This window comes from Callorhinus ursinus, unplaced genomic scaffold (genome assembly GCF_003265705.2).
Source record: "Callorhinus ursinus isolate GAN/ISIS: 27379988/994484 unplaced genomic scaffold, GSC_fseal_2.0 scaffold12, whole genome shotgun sequence".
NCBI lineage: Eukaryota > Metazoa > Chordata > Mammalia > Carnivora > Otariidae > Callorhinus > Callorhinus ursinus.
This window is the reverse complement of record NW_027397074.1, coordinates 72628511-72643721: the sequence shown is the minus strand read 5'-3', so window position 1 is coordinate 72643721 and position 15211 is coordinate 72628511.

The following is a 15211-nucleotide window of genomic DNA, read 5'->3' as shown; positions in this document are numbered from 1 at the left end:
TTGGAAGCCATCCTTTCTCACCATCGTAGGCTAGGGAACTAGTGCAGGGTTGAGTCCTAGTAAGGAGAGAAAAGGCATGCCAATGTTTTCCCTTTTGTTTGGGTCCCTTAATTTGCTAGACTGGCTCTAGGTGCCTCCCATCCTTGATATTTATGAAAAATGCCTTATTGTACTTATTTTCTCAGAAGACTCTGTGGAATTGTAAGTTATTTCATATGTTTCCCCTGGAAACAAATCTAAGATGTCAACCCCCCTAGCAAATTAATACGCAGCTGGCCTACCCACTATTGCTACCGTTTCTAACACAGATGAAGGGATCTCATAATAAAGGTACCTGGTATGTGGCAGGCACTATGCTGGGTTTTTTTTTATACTTTCTCTTTCTTAATATTTATAACAGTAGGAACTATTATCCCATTTTGCAAACCAGAAGAGTTAGGGGGTTTTTGCCTAAGAGTACATGAGCCAATACGTAGGTGGTCCAGCAAAAAATGTAACAAAGGCAAAAGAAAAATTAGATTTCCATACTACATACAGCCCATTCACAGGTCCTTAAAACAGGCAGATTTCCCTCTTGGAACTCAGCTGTCTTGATGTTAGTACTTTGCTAAGGGCAAAAGGCAATCTTAGCCCAACCCCCAGGATCCTGTAAGTCTACTTTAACATATAAAGATTGCTTTGGAAACTTCACTATCACTAACATCTGTAGACCTAACATCTTTTACCCCCAATCTCCACCCCACCCTTCCTTCCTCACAGACCCTGGACCTCCTCAGGAACTCTGCCTATAAGCAGACAGGTGCTGCTTGCTGGAGCCTGCCCCCACCCAGTGAAGGCCTTGCTGCGGCCTTGATTGATTTCAGTCAAGCAGAGTGCCCCATTCCTTGCTGGCGACTGGCTTAGAATGTTTGCATAGAACTCCTCTGGCCAATGGTATGTCTCCACTGAAGGAGCTTCTGGGAATGGGTTCCCACTTAAAAAAAAATTCAGAGACAGAGATGGTCTCTTCTTGCATGGTTTGGGGACACTCCCATATAAGCCTCTTGGAACTGGGTCAGCATAAAATCATCAGCCTTTGTAGTCAGTGGGATGGGGACAGAGGGAGCCTGTTTTCTGAAAAATGGCCGCCCTCAGCCCAGGTCAGGGACCACCTTGGGGTCTTTCATCACTTGCCTTGATCATGGGAACCATTCTTGGATATTTCCAATGGTTAACTGGCAACTGGCTTATCTGAATTAGTTTGCCTTTTTTTTTTTTTTTTTTTTTGGTACAATCTGGAGCAGTTAATCACTTCACATTCATTTCTTTTGTAATTTAGAGAGCTTTCTCTGTGAAATGCAGAGCAATTTCACAGAAGCCCTAGGAAACTTCTCTCCCCACAGTCCCTTATAAGATCAAACAGGTATCTGTCAACAAAGGGCAGTCGTCCCTGCTAGAGCTCTTTAATGTGATAATGAGACAATGCCGGTCTCTGATTTCTCCTGGGCTTCTCAAGGGTCTGCAAGACTGCACCCCGCCTGCACCTCTTCTCCCAATTCATCCCCTTGCAGCACCTTCCTCCCACCTCTCCCTTAAATGCAAATGAATTTCTCAATATCCTCTCTGTTCTGTACACCTTGAACCCTTTCTCCTTACAACTTTATGCTTACAGGGCACCCCAGATCTTTATCCTTACAGTCAGTTCAACAAAGGCTTATGGAATACCTACTAGGAGCAAAGCGCTGTGAAAAACAAAGTGCAACATAGAAACCTGAGTCAAGTCCCGGCTCCCAGTTAGTTTAGACTCTAGTGGGAGAACTTAGTCCGAGTAAAGTAAGCAGAAAGTAAAAATCAGGCTCCCATTTTTGACCAGTGGCTGCAGAAAGGGCAGGTGGGACTGGGGGTATGAGCAGACAGGAGGCTCTAGACAAAAGGGGGCTCCTCAGCTCAGCCTGCTTCACATTCAGTTTGCAGATCAGCTACAGACTGATTACAGAGGAAAGATGCTTCCTCCACATCTTCCACCTCACAGTTTCTGTGATCCTTCTTACCCTATCTGTTGACCCCTTCTGTGCATCTTTACCTTCTCTCTCAAATGAGAAGCTCTCTTCGCTACTTAAAAAAAAATGGACTGTTACGACTGCCATTACCTTCAGCTCCCTTTTTCTCCTAAGTTGGGTATTCCCTGGGATCTTCTGAGACTGGGTGTGAGGCAGAGTCAGCTCCAAGATTCAAGTAAGGCTCCATCCCTCCATCGGTGGGGACAAGAGTTCAGTAGAAGACAGGGCTGGGGCTTTGCAGGGTAGTGGGCAACTGGCTTGCCCCCTTCTATGGATAATGTTCCCTGCCCGGCTTCACTGCTGTGCTCAGTGGGACTGGATGAGGGGAGGTTGGTAGGGCAGGTCCAATGACCCGCGTGCCTTGATCAGAATGTGAGACGGTCTTGGCGCATCACATGGGCTGCCTCTGTATATCTCATTCACTGTGAAAACTAAGGAAACTATTTTCCTTACAAATAGTACCACGATTTGTAGGGTTGACCTCTGTTCTGGTGTTACTCAGAACGAAAAGGAACATTAGTACTGAAAGTTAGGACTTCTTACTGGTCACTAGCTGTTCCTGGTAACATGTACGTGAGCAAGGTACTTAGCTTCTTTAATCTCCAGTTGTCTCATTGAAAGCTCGGAGCAAGGAACATATTGCCTGGTCTCAGCATGAGGATGACATGGGCTAATGTAGATTTCGCACCTGCCATTGTACGCAGCACAGAGACAGCCCTCTGTGAGTGGTAGTTCTCATCCATCCCTCCAAATTCCTTTCCATAAACATTTACTTGAGAGTCTACTTTGGTCTTAGTACAAAATACTATTTGTAAACTGAGTCCCGTGGCCAACCTTTCAACAAGAGGCAATACCACAGAATATTGAAGACATTTCTAGCAAATTCATTGGTCAAAAATTTTGAAGTAAAGAAAAATCATCTATTTGGAAAATGAGGCAGGAACCCTTCAGCTGAGTGGATGAACAGCTTAAGCAAGGATGAAGTCCCCCTGGTTCAGAAGAGGCAGTGGGATGCTCTCAGATAAGCCACATGTGGCTGCTGAACCCTTGAAATGTGGCCAGTGGAGCTGGGATGCACTGTGAGCATAAACAGACACTGGAGTTTGAAGGCTTCATACACACACACACACACACACACACACACACACACACAACATAAAATACCTCAAAAAATTTAAATATTAATTATGTGTTAAAATGGTAATATTTTGGACATATTGGGTTAAATATTTTATTAAAACATGAGTTTATTAAAATTAACTTCACCTGTTTCTTTTTACCTTTTTTAATGTGGCTGTTAGCAATTATTAAATTCCTTGTGGCTCACATTAGATGTTTACTGGATGGGGATGAGGTAGTCAGTAATTTTGTCAAAATGCCACCTTGTGGGGTCTTACTTTTATTTGGCTTAAGAAGTTTTGGTGACAAGATTGTAGGAGATATTATTCACTTATACCTGGCTTAATAAATACATCAGCATAGAAGGAGTTAAGTATGGTTTGTCTTCTACTACCCTTCACTGCTGAACTTAACCACAGCTTTTATACTCTGCTTTAAAAGAAAGTACTTTATCTCATTCTGCTGCAAAAAGCATCCAAGGTCTTCTTTCCAGACGCTGCTTCTTTTGTCTCGCTCTCTCCTGATGCATCAATTAAGAATACATTGATGACCCGAGCTTCCTCTGTCAGAGAGCTCAGTGCTCACCAACTAATTAACTCTCCAAAGAAAGCTGAGCGCTTTGCTTTCTTACTCTCTTGGTGTCTCCACTTCCGTTTCCTGCTATGGCCAGGAAAGCAGAGCAGAGAGATCACTCTCTGGGGCTGCTGGGCCTCAGGCTTGAGGTCTTGCTTTTGTTTTTCCAGGTGGGAGAGACTTTTCCTGACAGACAGCATATTTATTTCATTACTTCATCCTCTCACACAGAGACATGACTTGGCTAAAAGCAAGGTTCAAGCCGTTCTGCCACTGACCAAATCTTTTCTTTGTTGATAGTACTTAAAAACAACAACAAAACAATCCCATTTGAATAGATTAGCACAGTCTTTAAACGGATTGGGTTTTCCCCCCATTTCATTTCCTGTACGTTAGAACTGTTATTTTACAGTTGGCTTCAAAATTTCAATTCTTTTTTTTTTTAAAGATTTTATGTATTTGACAGAGAGAGACACAGCGAGAGAAGGAACACAAGCAATTTTCACATCAAGGTGAATGATGTAATATTTTCCCTCAAGTTCATTTTCTTCCAGGTTCACCACCTGCCCCACAGATGCCCCCAAAGTGGATGTGTGTGAAGGAACTCCTCAACTCCCTCCACATGGTCCTCCCTTCTTCACTGTCCTCCGTTCCTCACTAACTCGGTCAGTAGCACTACTGTCCTAGTCACCAGGCTCAAAACATGGACAACGTGTAGTCCAATTCCTCTCCCCGTCCTCTTCACTCACAGACATGTGCCAGGTCAACAGACAGTTTCATCGCTCGTCTTCATCTCTTCTTCTCTGTTCTGTTGCCATTTTCCCACTGCAGTCCTTCCTAGCCTCTTCCTCAGGGGCCCACAGCAGCTTCGTAGGCTGCTTCCTGTCTCTCATTTCCACTTTGTAGGCTTCGTAGGCTGCTTCCTGTCTCTCATTTCCACTTCGTAGGCTTCGTAAGCTGCTTCCTGTCTCTCATTTCTCTCGGCAGATGGGTCCAAGTTCATCTTCCTGTAGACACTCTGATCAAGTCACTTCCCAGAACATAACCTGGTTCCCCACAACTTACAGACTGAAGTCAGACATCTCAAATCACTTCCTGTCAAAGTGGATAGAAACAAACACAAAACAACTGAGAAGTAAAATCCCCCAGATGAAAAAATTGCCTGCTATTCAAAGCTCTGTATTGCTTGTCCCCAAAATACCTTCCCATGGCTCTTCAGATTCTTGGTTCCAACAAAACTGAACCACTGAATGCTCCCGAGATACAAGGCCAATTCTTTTTTTTAAGATTTGAGAGAGAGAGAGAGAGAGAGAGAGTGGGAGGAGGGGCAGAGGGAAAGAATTTCAAGCAGACTCCTTGCCGAGTGTGGAGCCCACATGGGGCTCTACTCAGGGCTCAATCTCACAACCCTAAGATCATGACCTGAGCCCAAATCAAGAGTCAGATGCTTGACCAACTGAGCCACCCAGGTACCCTGCAAGCTCAATTCTTTTTTTTTTTATTTTATTTTATTATGTTAGTCACCATACATCATTAGTTTTTGATGTAATGATCCACGCTTCATTTTTTTTTTTAAAGATTTTATTTATTCATTTGGCAGAGAGAGACAGCGAGAGAGGGAGCACAAGCAGGGGGAGTGGGAGAGGGAGAAGCAGGCCTCCCGCTGAGCAGGGAGCCCGATGCAGGGCTCGATCCCAGGACCCTGGGATCACGACCCGAGCCGAAGGCAGACGCCCAATGACCGAGCCACCCAGGGGCCCCAACGCTTCATTGTTTTCGTATAACACCCAGTGCTCCATGCAGTACGTGCCCTCCTTAATACCCATCACCGGGCTAACTCATCCCCCCACCCCCTCCCCTCTAGAACCCTCAGTTTGTTTCTCGGAGTCCATCGTCTCTCATGGTTCGTCTCTCCCTCCGATTTCCCCCCTTCATTTTTCCCTTCTTTCCCCTAATGTCCTCCATGCTATTCCTTATGTTCACAAATAAGTGAAACCATATGATAATTGACTTTCTCTGCTTGACTTACTTCACTTAGCATAATCTCCTCCAGTCCCAACCATGTTGATGTAAAAGTTGGGTATTCATCGTTCCTGATGGCTGAGTAATATTCCATTGTATATATGGACCACATCTTTATCCATTCATCTGTGAAGGGCATCTTGGCTCTTTCCACAGTTTGGCTCTTGTGGACATTCTGCAAGCCCAATTCTTAACTCAAGAAACTGGTGCTCTTGGGCGCCTGGGTGGCTCAGTTGGTTAAGCGACTGCCTTCGGCTCAGGTCATGATCCTGGAGTCCCAGGATCGAGTCCTGCATCGGGCTCCCTGCTCAGAGGGGAGCCTGCTTCTCCCTCTGACCCTCCCCCCTCTCATGCTCTATCTCATTCTCTCTCTCAAATAAATAAATAAAATATTAAAAAAAAAAAAGAAACTGGTGCTCTTATCTTCACCTGAGCCTCTCTTTCCAATGCCTAAAAATATAGTCCTACAAATCCCTATTAGTTTGCTAGGGCCGCCATAACAAAGCACCACAAACTGGGGGGGGCTTAGAACAACGTAAATGTATTGCCTTGCAGTCCTGGCGGCCAGTGAGAAATCAAGGTGTCAGCAGGACCATGCCCCCTCTGAAGGCACTAGGGAAGGATCTGTTCCAGGCCTCTCTGATAGCTTCTAGTTCCTTGGCTTGGAGCAGCATAATTCCAATCTTCATATGGCATCTCCGAGTGTGTGTGTGTGTGTGTGTGTGTGTGTGTGTGTGTCTAAATTTCCCTTTTTTATAAGGACATATTCACACTGGATTAGGGCTCACCCTACTCCAGTCTGACTTCATCTTAACTAATTACATCTACAATAACCCTATTTCCAAATAAAGTCACAATTCCTTAGTCCCAGGGTTAGGACTTCAACAAACGAATTTTGAAGGAACACCATTCAATCCATGACACCATCCTTACAGCCAAGCTCAAATGTCACCTCCTTCTGGAAACATCCCAGACCGACTCTCCTTCTCCCTACCCCAAACACGTTAGAAACGTTAGAACAGCTATCCCTTGCTTTACCACCTCTGGCCTAAGTAACCCCGATGACTTTTCTGCATTTTATGACCCAAGCACTGGCAGTGAGTTGTCACCAGGCTACTTTTTGCCAGGAACGTTGACCCCACCTACAGCAACTCTTAACTTGTGCACCCATCTCTCGTCCTGGAAGATGGAGGAGGAGAAGCGTAAGTGTTTCGGAGGGCTCTCCTTGGCCTTGGAAACCCACTGTGTGTGATGAGGAGATGTCCTAGGGGCAATTCCGTGCCAAGACAGTTGTCCCCAGAACAAGACCTGGAGTTCTGAACACACTTCTCTGGACTCCTTCACCTGGAATGGCTACAGGCTATGCTTCCAATTGCGACCATGGACAGAAGTGAGGTTGCTTTGAGCCATCCCCACCCCTGCCCGCAGCTCTCCCTTCCAGAGCAGTTAATCTGCTATTTAAGATGCAGATCTTGATTTCTTTTCGCAGCCTGCTCAGCCACGTTTGGAGGTTTTGATTAGGAGATAGCGCCCTGTGTGCAAGAACTGGGTCGGGTCACACCATTTAATAAAGCTATCACGACTGATGTGAGCACTACACACAAAAGGGAACAGGAGTCATACAGCTGCACTCCTTGTGGCATGAAATCGTGCAGCTTCCACTTGGGTAGGGACCTTTTTGATGTCACAGGGTGAGGGATTAAAGTCATAATTATGTAGATCTAAATTACCTTCCAGCAAACCTACTGGCGGTTCTTCATTAACATCACAGCAGGCTTTAATTCCAGCGTAAGACTGATCACCCTTCAGCTGCCCGACATCCAGCCCGCAGAATATGTTTGGAATTAAGCAGGGACTTTGGTGAAAAGAACATCAGGTGCCATTTCTCTACTTTGTCTCGGACTCGATTTTGATTAATAAGCGCATGTCCTCCTTTCATGATATTGCTTGGATGTGTGCTTGCTGGTTCCACACATTTGACTTCCCTACCCAAAGCTCATGACACTGAAATCTGAGAACCTAGTAGTGATTAGGGACCTTGGATGTCACTGATCATCTGAGTTTAGGCAGTACAACTCCAAGTCAGATTTCTTCCAGAACCTTTTACAACTAAGGTGGCCCACTGATAGGAACATGAACCTTTGCCAGGCCCAAATTAGATTTAGAGCCACAACATCTTAGTGTCTTATCTCATTGAGATAATGAGAAGAGGTTTAGGGATAAAAGGAATCTGCTAGGAACTTGGATGTTTCCATTCATATCAGGTTGTGGAGGTTGGACCTTGGACCTGGCCAATGGGCAGGATGCCTTATGATCGGTAAGTTGACTCCTGTTCTGGATCACCCAGGAACTTGTCTCAGCAAAGATGTCTAGGAGCCTCAACCGTCTCCTCCATCTTCCACTGCAGTAAACCAGGGAGGCTGCCTCCTAATGTTAGATAAGATAAAACAGCCTTACTTTAGGAGATTTTCCTGCAAACAGTAGACAGTGAGATCTACTTCTCTCCATTAAGGAGGGAGATAGGCTTTCTCATACTCATCTTCTGGGATTGGTTACCCATAGACTTTTTATTTTTTCTATCTGTAATAAGGAATGTTCTTCAGTTAAATCAGGTAACGTTTAGGGGCACCTGGGTGGCTCAGTCAGTTAAGCGTCTGCCTTGGGCTCAGGTCATGACTTCAGGGTCCTGGGATGGAGCCCCAGTTTGGGCTCCCTGCTCAGTAAGGAATCTGCTTCTCCCTTTGCCCGCCCCCCCGTGCTCTCTATCTTATGCACGCACCCCTTCTCTCTCTCAAATAAATAAAATCTTAAAAATAATTAAATAAATCAGGTAATGTTTAGCCCTGACAAAAGCATAGAGGACATGACAGAGTTGGGAGGGATAATCCGGGCCAGTGATTCTCCAACCAGAATTAGCTCCTGGGCTGAAACAAAAGGAAGACATTGCCATGTCTCACAATGGGGGTAGGATATCAACATCTCCAGTGATGGGGAGTGGGATTTTTTTTTTTTCTCAAGCTGCCACAAAGCTTAATTTTAATTCCAGCAACTCTCCTCATTCTTCTGTGTGGTTTCTGGTCTCTGTTATTTTTATCTTAGCTTGTTTGTGGATGTGTCATAATTCTAGATCCACTTCAGATTCTTTCTGGAAAATAGATGGTAGTGGTAGTGGTGGGTGTAAAATTATAAGTAAATTTGAAAACAGAGGTCATCCGGAAAAATCCTGTACCCACTAGAGAAGGAAACCACATTCATCATCTGTGATAAAAGGCCATTGATCTCTGGTTGAAAATTGTGAATGACAGGGTGCCTGGGTGGCTCAGTTGGTTAAGCATCTCCCTTCAACTCAGGTCATGATCCTGGGGTCCTGGGATCGAGTCCTGCATCGGGCTCCCTGCTCAACAGGGAGTCCGCTTCTCCCTCTTCCTCTGCCGCTCCACCCTCCACTTGTGCTCTCTCACTCTCAAATAAATAAAATCTTAAAAAAAATAAAAATAAAAGAAACACTTAAAAAAATTATGAATGACAGCAGCACACCACTTTAAATGTGGCTTACTTCACGATAAGCTGCTCTTGTTGTATAGAGTTCTTCCTCATATTGAAACAAAATTAGCTTCCCGGTAACATCTCTCTATTGATCTTAATTCTTTCCTTTGATTATTTTAAAGGATTTTTGCCTCTCAGCATTTATTAGTTACTATTGCTGCATAACAAATTATCCCCAAACTTAGCTGCTTAAACAACAGACACAGATGGTGTGAGATACACAGCTTCTGAAGGTCAGAAATCCAAGAGCAAATTACCTGGATGATTCTAGCTCAGGGGCTCTCATGAAATAATGACTGCGATGTCAGCTGGTGGGGCTACTGTCATCTGAAGGCTTGACTCAAGCTGGAGGATTGGCTTCCAAGGTGACCCAACCACATGGTTGTTGGCAGGAGGTCTCAGTTCCTTGCCATGTGGCTCTCTCCATTGGGCTGCTCAAGTGTCCTCATGACAAAGCCGCTGGCTTTCCCCAGAGCGAGTAATCCAAGAGAGCAAGGAGAAGCATCAGTGTTTTTAGTACCTAATATGGTCACCACCATCATTTCTGCCATATGCTACTCAATAGAATTAAGTTGCTAACTGCAGCCCAACTCAAGGGGTGCAAAATTAAGCTCTGTCTCTTTAAAACAAATAATCTCTACTGATATCCTCTATTTGGTGGGACATTATTCTTACGTTTCCATTTAATTCTTAGTTATGGTTTCCTTTAGTTCTTTTTTTTTTTTAAGATTTTATTTATTTGACAGAGAGAGACACAGCAAGAGAGGGAACACAAGCAGGGGGAGAGAGAGAAGGAGAAGCAGGCTTCCCGTGGAGCAGGGAGCCTGATGCGGGGCTCGATCCCAGGACCCTGGGATCATGACCTGAGCCGAAGGCAGGAGCTTAATGACTGAGCCACCCAGGCACCCCTCCTTTAGTTCTTTAAACAAATTTATAATAGCTGATTTAAAGTCTTTATATAGTAAGCCCAACATCTAGACTTCTTCAGGGACGATTTTTATTGACTGCCTCCTTTCCTGTGTATGGGCCATACTTCCTGTTTCTTTGTGTGTCTCATAATTTTTATTGAAAATTAGACATTAAAAAATTTTACTGAGATGTCACATACCAACCATAATATTCACACTTTTAAACTGTACAATGCGGGCGCCTGGGTGGCTCAGTTGGTTGGGCGACTGCCTTCGGCTCAGGTCATGATCCTGGAGTCCCGGGATCGAGTCCCACATCGGGCTCCCTGCTCGGCGGGGAGTCTGCTTCTCCCTCTGACCCTCTTCCCTCTCATGCTCTCTGTCTCTCATTCTCTCTCTCTCAAATAAATAAATAAAATCTTTAAAAAAAAAAACTGTACAATGCAAGGGGTTTTAGTATATCCCCAAGGTTGTGCAACCATCACCACTATCTAATTCCATCACACAATATCTAATTGTCATCACCCCAAAAAGGAACTCCATATCCACTGAAAACTGGACATTTGAAATAATATAATGTGGCAGTTCTGGAAATCAGATACCTTCCTCCACCAGGGTTGTTGTTTCTGTTTCTGTTTTGTTTTATTTTGTTTTGTTTGTTTGTTTTGGGGCGGCAAGGGGGAGGGGCAGAGAGAGAACGAGAGAGAGAGAGAGAGAAAGAGAGAATAAGCAGGCTCCATGCTGAGTGGAGAGCCCGACACAAGCCTCAATCTCATGACCCTGAGACCGTGACCGGACCTGAAATCAAGAGTTAGACATGCAACTGACTGAGCCACCCAGGCACCCCGTTGTTGCTGTTTTGTTATTGTTTGTTTGTTTTGTAACTTTCCTGGACAGATTCTGTGGATATGTATTCCCTGTCATGTGTGACCACTGAAGTCTGTGTTCAGTTAACTTAATGGTCAGATAATGACTGAAATTTCCATAAATGCTTTGAACCAATTAGTCTCCAGCCTTTCCCAAGAGGCACTGTGTGTGTGTGTGTGTACGTGTGTATGTGTGTGTGTGTGTGTGCATGCATATGCGCTGGGGCACACTTCCAACACTCCTGAAGTATACAACTTCCTGATCACTTAAGTTCTCAAGGTCAGCCAGTGGTGAGAAGTTGCAAAGTTCAGTCCTGCTTATGCCTTTTCCGGAGTGTTCTCAGAGTCCAGCACATGTGTGTGGCCTTCCAGATCCTGTGATAATGTTGGAGCTTTTCAAAGCCCCCTGCGAACAACTCATTTCTAAGATCTTCCTCTTTAATTTTTGGCCAGGCTCTTGTTGGCCCCAACTGGTGTCCAGCCTCAGATACTCATAATGCTAAACAATTGCTATTTATTGTTTTTGACAAGTGCCCTAGGGATTAGGCTCCCTCCTCCCTCCCTGCCCCCAGTGAGCTCTGAATCAGGTCAAATAATGACAATGTCCTGTGAATAGGGCTTTCCATGGAGCTATAAGACAGGAAAATAGTGACAACTCTAGGCGAAAGGGGCTTTTTGAGGGCTCCAAACTCAACCCACGCCTCCGCTGGAATAGTGCAAGTTAAACATGCTACCACATTTGCTGTTCTCATGGAGATTCAGCAGTTTTTCTTGAATAAGTGCTCCTTGGGGTGTTGGAAGCCTTTGGTTAATTTCCAGTGTTTGGAAATGTTGATTTTGACAATTTTTACAAGTATTCTTACTGCTTTTATGGAAGCACGAATTTTCAGAAGTTCTTACTCCACCATTCTGGAAGTCTCCAAGGTCCACCTCTTGAAGGGAAGAGTACCAGAGAATTTGTGGATATATTTAAAACACCACACAGCATCTGTCCTCAGAACTCAAATCCGAAGTCTCACCTGCCAACCTGGCACAGAGGGGCCATTAGCAGTTATGAGATGTGGCAGTGGAATTCAAGGTTGGGGAGGCCTGTCCTTTGGGTGAATACTTTTTTTAGAGTTGAACCAGATGATTTCCCAGGGTCGCTCATCCTCTCTTTGACCTCGTGGAAAGCCTGTTTCCTCTGTAACCACCTGCCAGCCTTGAAAGGTAGGGAGGCATCTACATTCAAAGAAGCCTGCTAGAGGCTCTCCTGATATAAAGATAATTCAAGGGCAGTTCAGGTATTCACCTGTGATAACTTGGGACCTTCTCTCTGATCAGCTTTCCCGGTGACATCACTCACTGTGCCTGGTAGCTCTTCTTCTGGCCTGGGTGGTGCCCTACCAATTGGCAGCCATGTCCTCACTTTTGGCCAGCCCCTCTGGCGCTTTTTATGTAGTCCAAGGTGTCCTGATAATACTGTCTTTTATGCTGTCTTGAACACTAACGAGCAAAGTCTCTTTGCTATTGGACAAATAAGGACGTAACCATGGCTTCCATGGGAGTATTTTCAAATTATAACCTAGGTCTGTGCAATTGGCTAAGGAGCTGCCTTCACGCCATTTATATATGGCGTTCAATGTAAGAACTGATCAGTAGAAACTCCACCCTCTTGGCTGAGCCATGTGTCCACAAATGAACAGCCGAGACTATTTCTCTCTCTTTCACAGTGAAGGGCCCTCCCAGGAAAGCCAGGATAGCAGTTGGCAGGAGCCAGACAGCCTTGGTTTGCCTCACATCTAGATATCAGAATGACATTACAGGGGTTCTTGTTTGTTTGTTATAATAAGCCCAGTTTTCTGTGGAGAAGGAAGCTGAGAGATTTTCACTTTACAGTACACTTACAGGGAGGAATTGGCTCACACAGTAGAGGGGCAGAAGGAGAATAACCAGAATGTACATGCTAGACTTTGCCCTCTTGGTGATCCTGAATTAATAAGTGTGACAGGGGCGCTTGGGTGGCTCAGTCAGTTAAGCGTCTGCCTTTGGCTCAGGTCATGATCTCAGGGTCCTGGGATCAAGCCCCACACCAGGTTCCCTGTTCAGCAGGGAGCCTGCTTCTCCCTCTGCCTGCTGCTCCCCCTGCTTGTGCTCTCGTTCTCTCTGTCAAATAAATAAAATCTTAAAAAAAAAAAAAGAAATGTAACAGATTAAAGATGGCTAAAAGTTCTTTGAGAGTCCTCTTACTGAGAGGTGGGATCTATTCCTAGCCTTTTGCCTTTTGACCTTTAGAGTATGGCCAAAGTGATACAAAGCTAGTTGCAGGGCTAGCTTTTAAATGAACTGGCAGCTTCTGTCTGGGTGTCTTAGTGTCCCAAGCCATCATGAAAAAGACCAGCTACTCTGCTGGAGAGCCCACATGCGGAGGCTCTGAGACAATGCAGGAAGGGAAGAGGACCCTCAGAGCCATTCCCGCCAACGTGTCAGTCACGTGAGTAAAACCATCTTGAATGCTCCAGACTAGCCCAGCTGCCAACTCAATACCATGGGGTGACCCTGGTAGATGCCACATGGAGCAGAAGAATTGCCCAGCAAATCTCTGCTCAAATTCTGGATTCAAAGACCCATGAGATATAATAAAATGATTAAACTATGAGGTTGGGGCCTGCACAGGGCCCTGTCCTGTGCAGCACTGGGTGGGATTCCTGGTTGCCTGGCGGTGTGCAAGCCGGCCACGCTGAAGTAGGAGCCTCTTGGCATACAGTGTGTCTTGTGCTTATGATTAGCAAATAAATACCTAGAAGAGAAACTGCTGAGTCACCAACATGTCCATTTCTAAGTTTTTTGGTACACACTGCCACGTTGTATTCTGGAAAGTTCCTACCAATTTCTAGTTCCTTCTACAGTCTGAGAGAGTGCCTGCTCCCTGCCCCCTCAGTAACACGAGCTACTCTCAGCTGTGGTAGTAACTGTGATCTTATGAGTAACGTCATCGCTTTGCTCATCTTGGTATCGTTGCGCCTGGCAGTGTCTGGAACAAAGCAGGTACACAATAAAGACTTTTGGAATGAATAAAGGCTCAAAAGGCTGCAAAGTCTATTCCTCTAACCCAAAGCCCTCTCCTGTCTACTCTTTTTTCTTTAGATGCCCCACAGTTGCTTCAAATTTATCCACTCACTCCTTCACTTCCAACCCTGCTTCTCCCCTCTCACATGGTGTTCCCGGTCTCACTGACTAGCACCTCACCCCCTCAAGTAACCTAGCCAGAAACCTGGGAACCTTCCTTTGCTCCTTTACCACTTCCTCTGACCTCCTCCCAGCCAACCAACGATCATGTCCTGCAATTCTATTCATTCCTCACCCTACATTCATTCTAAAAATATTTCTTGATCATCTAGTATGTCCCAGGGACTGGTCTAGGTGTTGGAAATCCAGAGAAAAAAGATACAAATACCCCAGCCCTCATAAAATGTATATTTTAGATGGCGAAAAAAAAATCCAAATTAACAACTAAATTCTATGGGACATCAGATGGTGATCAATGCTATGGAGAAAAATTAAGCAGAGAAGGGTGACAGGGCATGGGAGAGGGACTGCTGTGTTAAACAGGTAGTCAACAAAGGATTCACTTAGGTGAAATCCAAGCAGAGACTGGAAGGAGGTAAGGGAGCCATCATGCTCCATGCCTCCTAAATCTATCCCCTTTTGTCCATCTCCCCAGCCACCGCCCCAGTTCTAGCCACCACCATCTGTCTCCTGGATTATTACTAGTCTCCCTGCCATCCACTTTCTAATTTATTAACCATCTTCCTCCAGGGTGATATTTCTCAAGTCAAAACCTGAGCCCAACTCTCTTGCTTAAAACCCTAAACTCTTCAAGGTAAAAACTAAAAATTCATTCATCTCTCCTACAAGCCCCCAAGACCTTCTCCAACTTTTGTTCCCTACGTGCCCCTCTTGATAGGCTACTTATAGTTCCTTCGATAAGCATGGCGCTGAACTTTCAAAAACCTCCTTAAGCTTCTTTTTCTCATTCCTTAAAGAAAGTAACAGGCCTCTTTTTGTTGTTGTTGCTGTTGATTCATTTTTATTTGGATTGGAGATGCATTTCAGAGAGCCTGGCTCCCTTTAAAAGAGCCATTCATTCAGAAAAGGT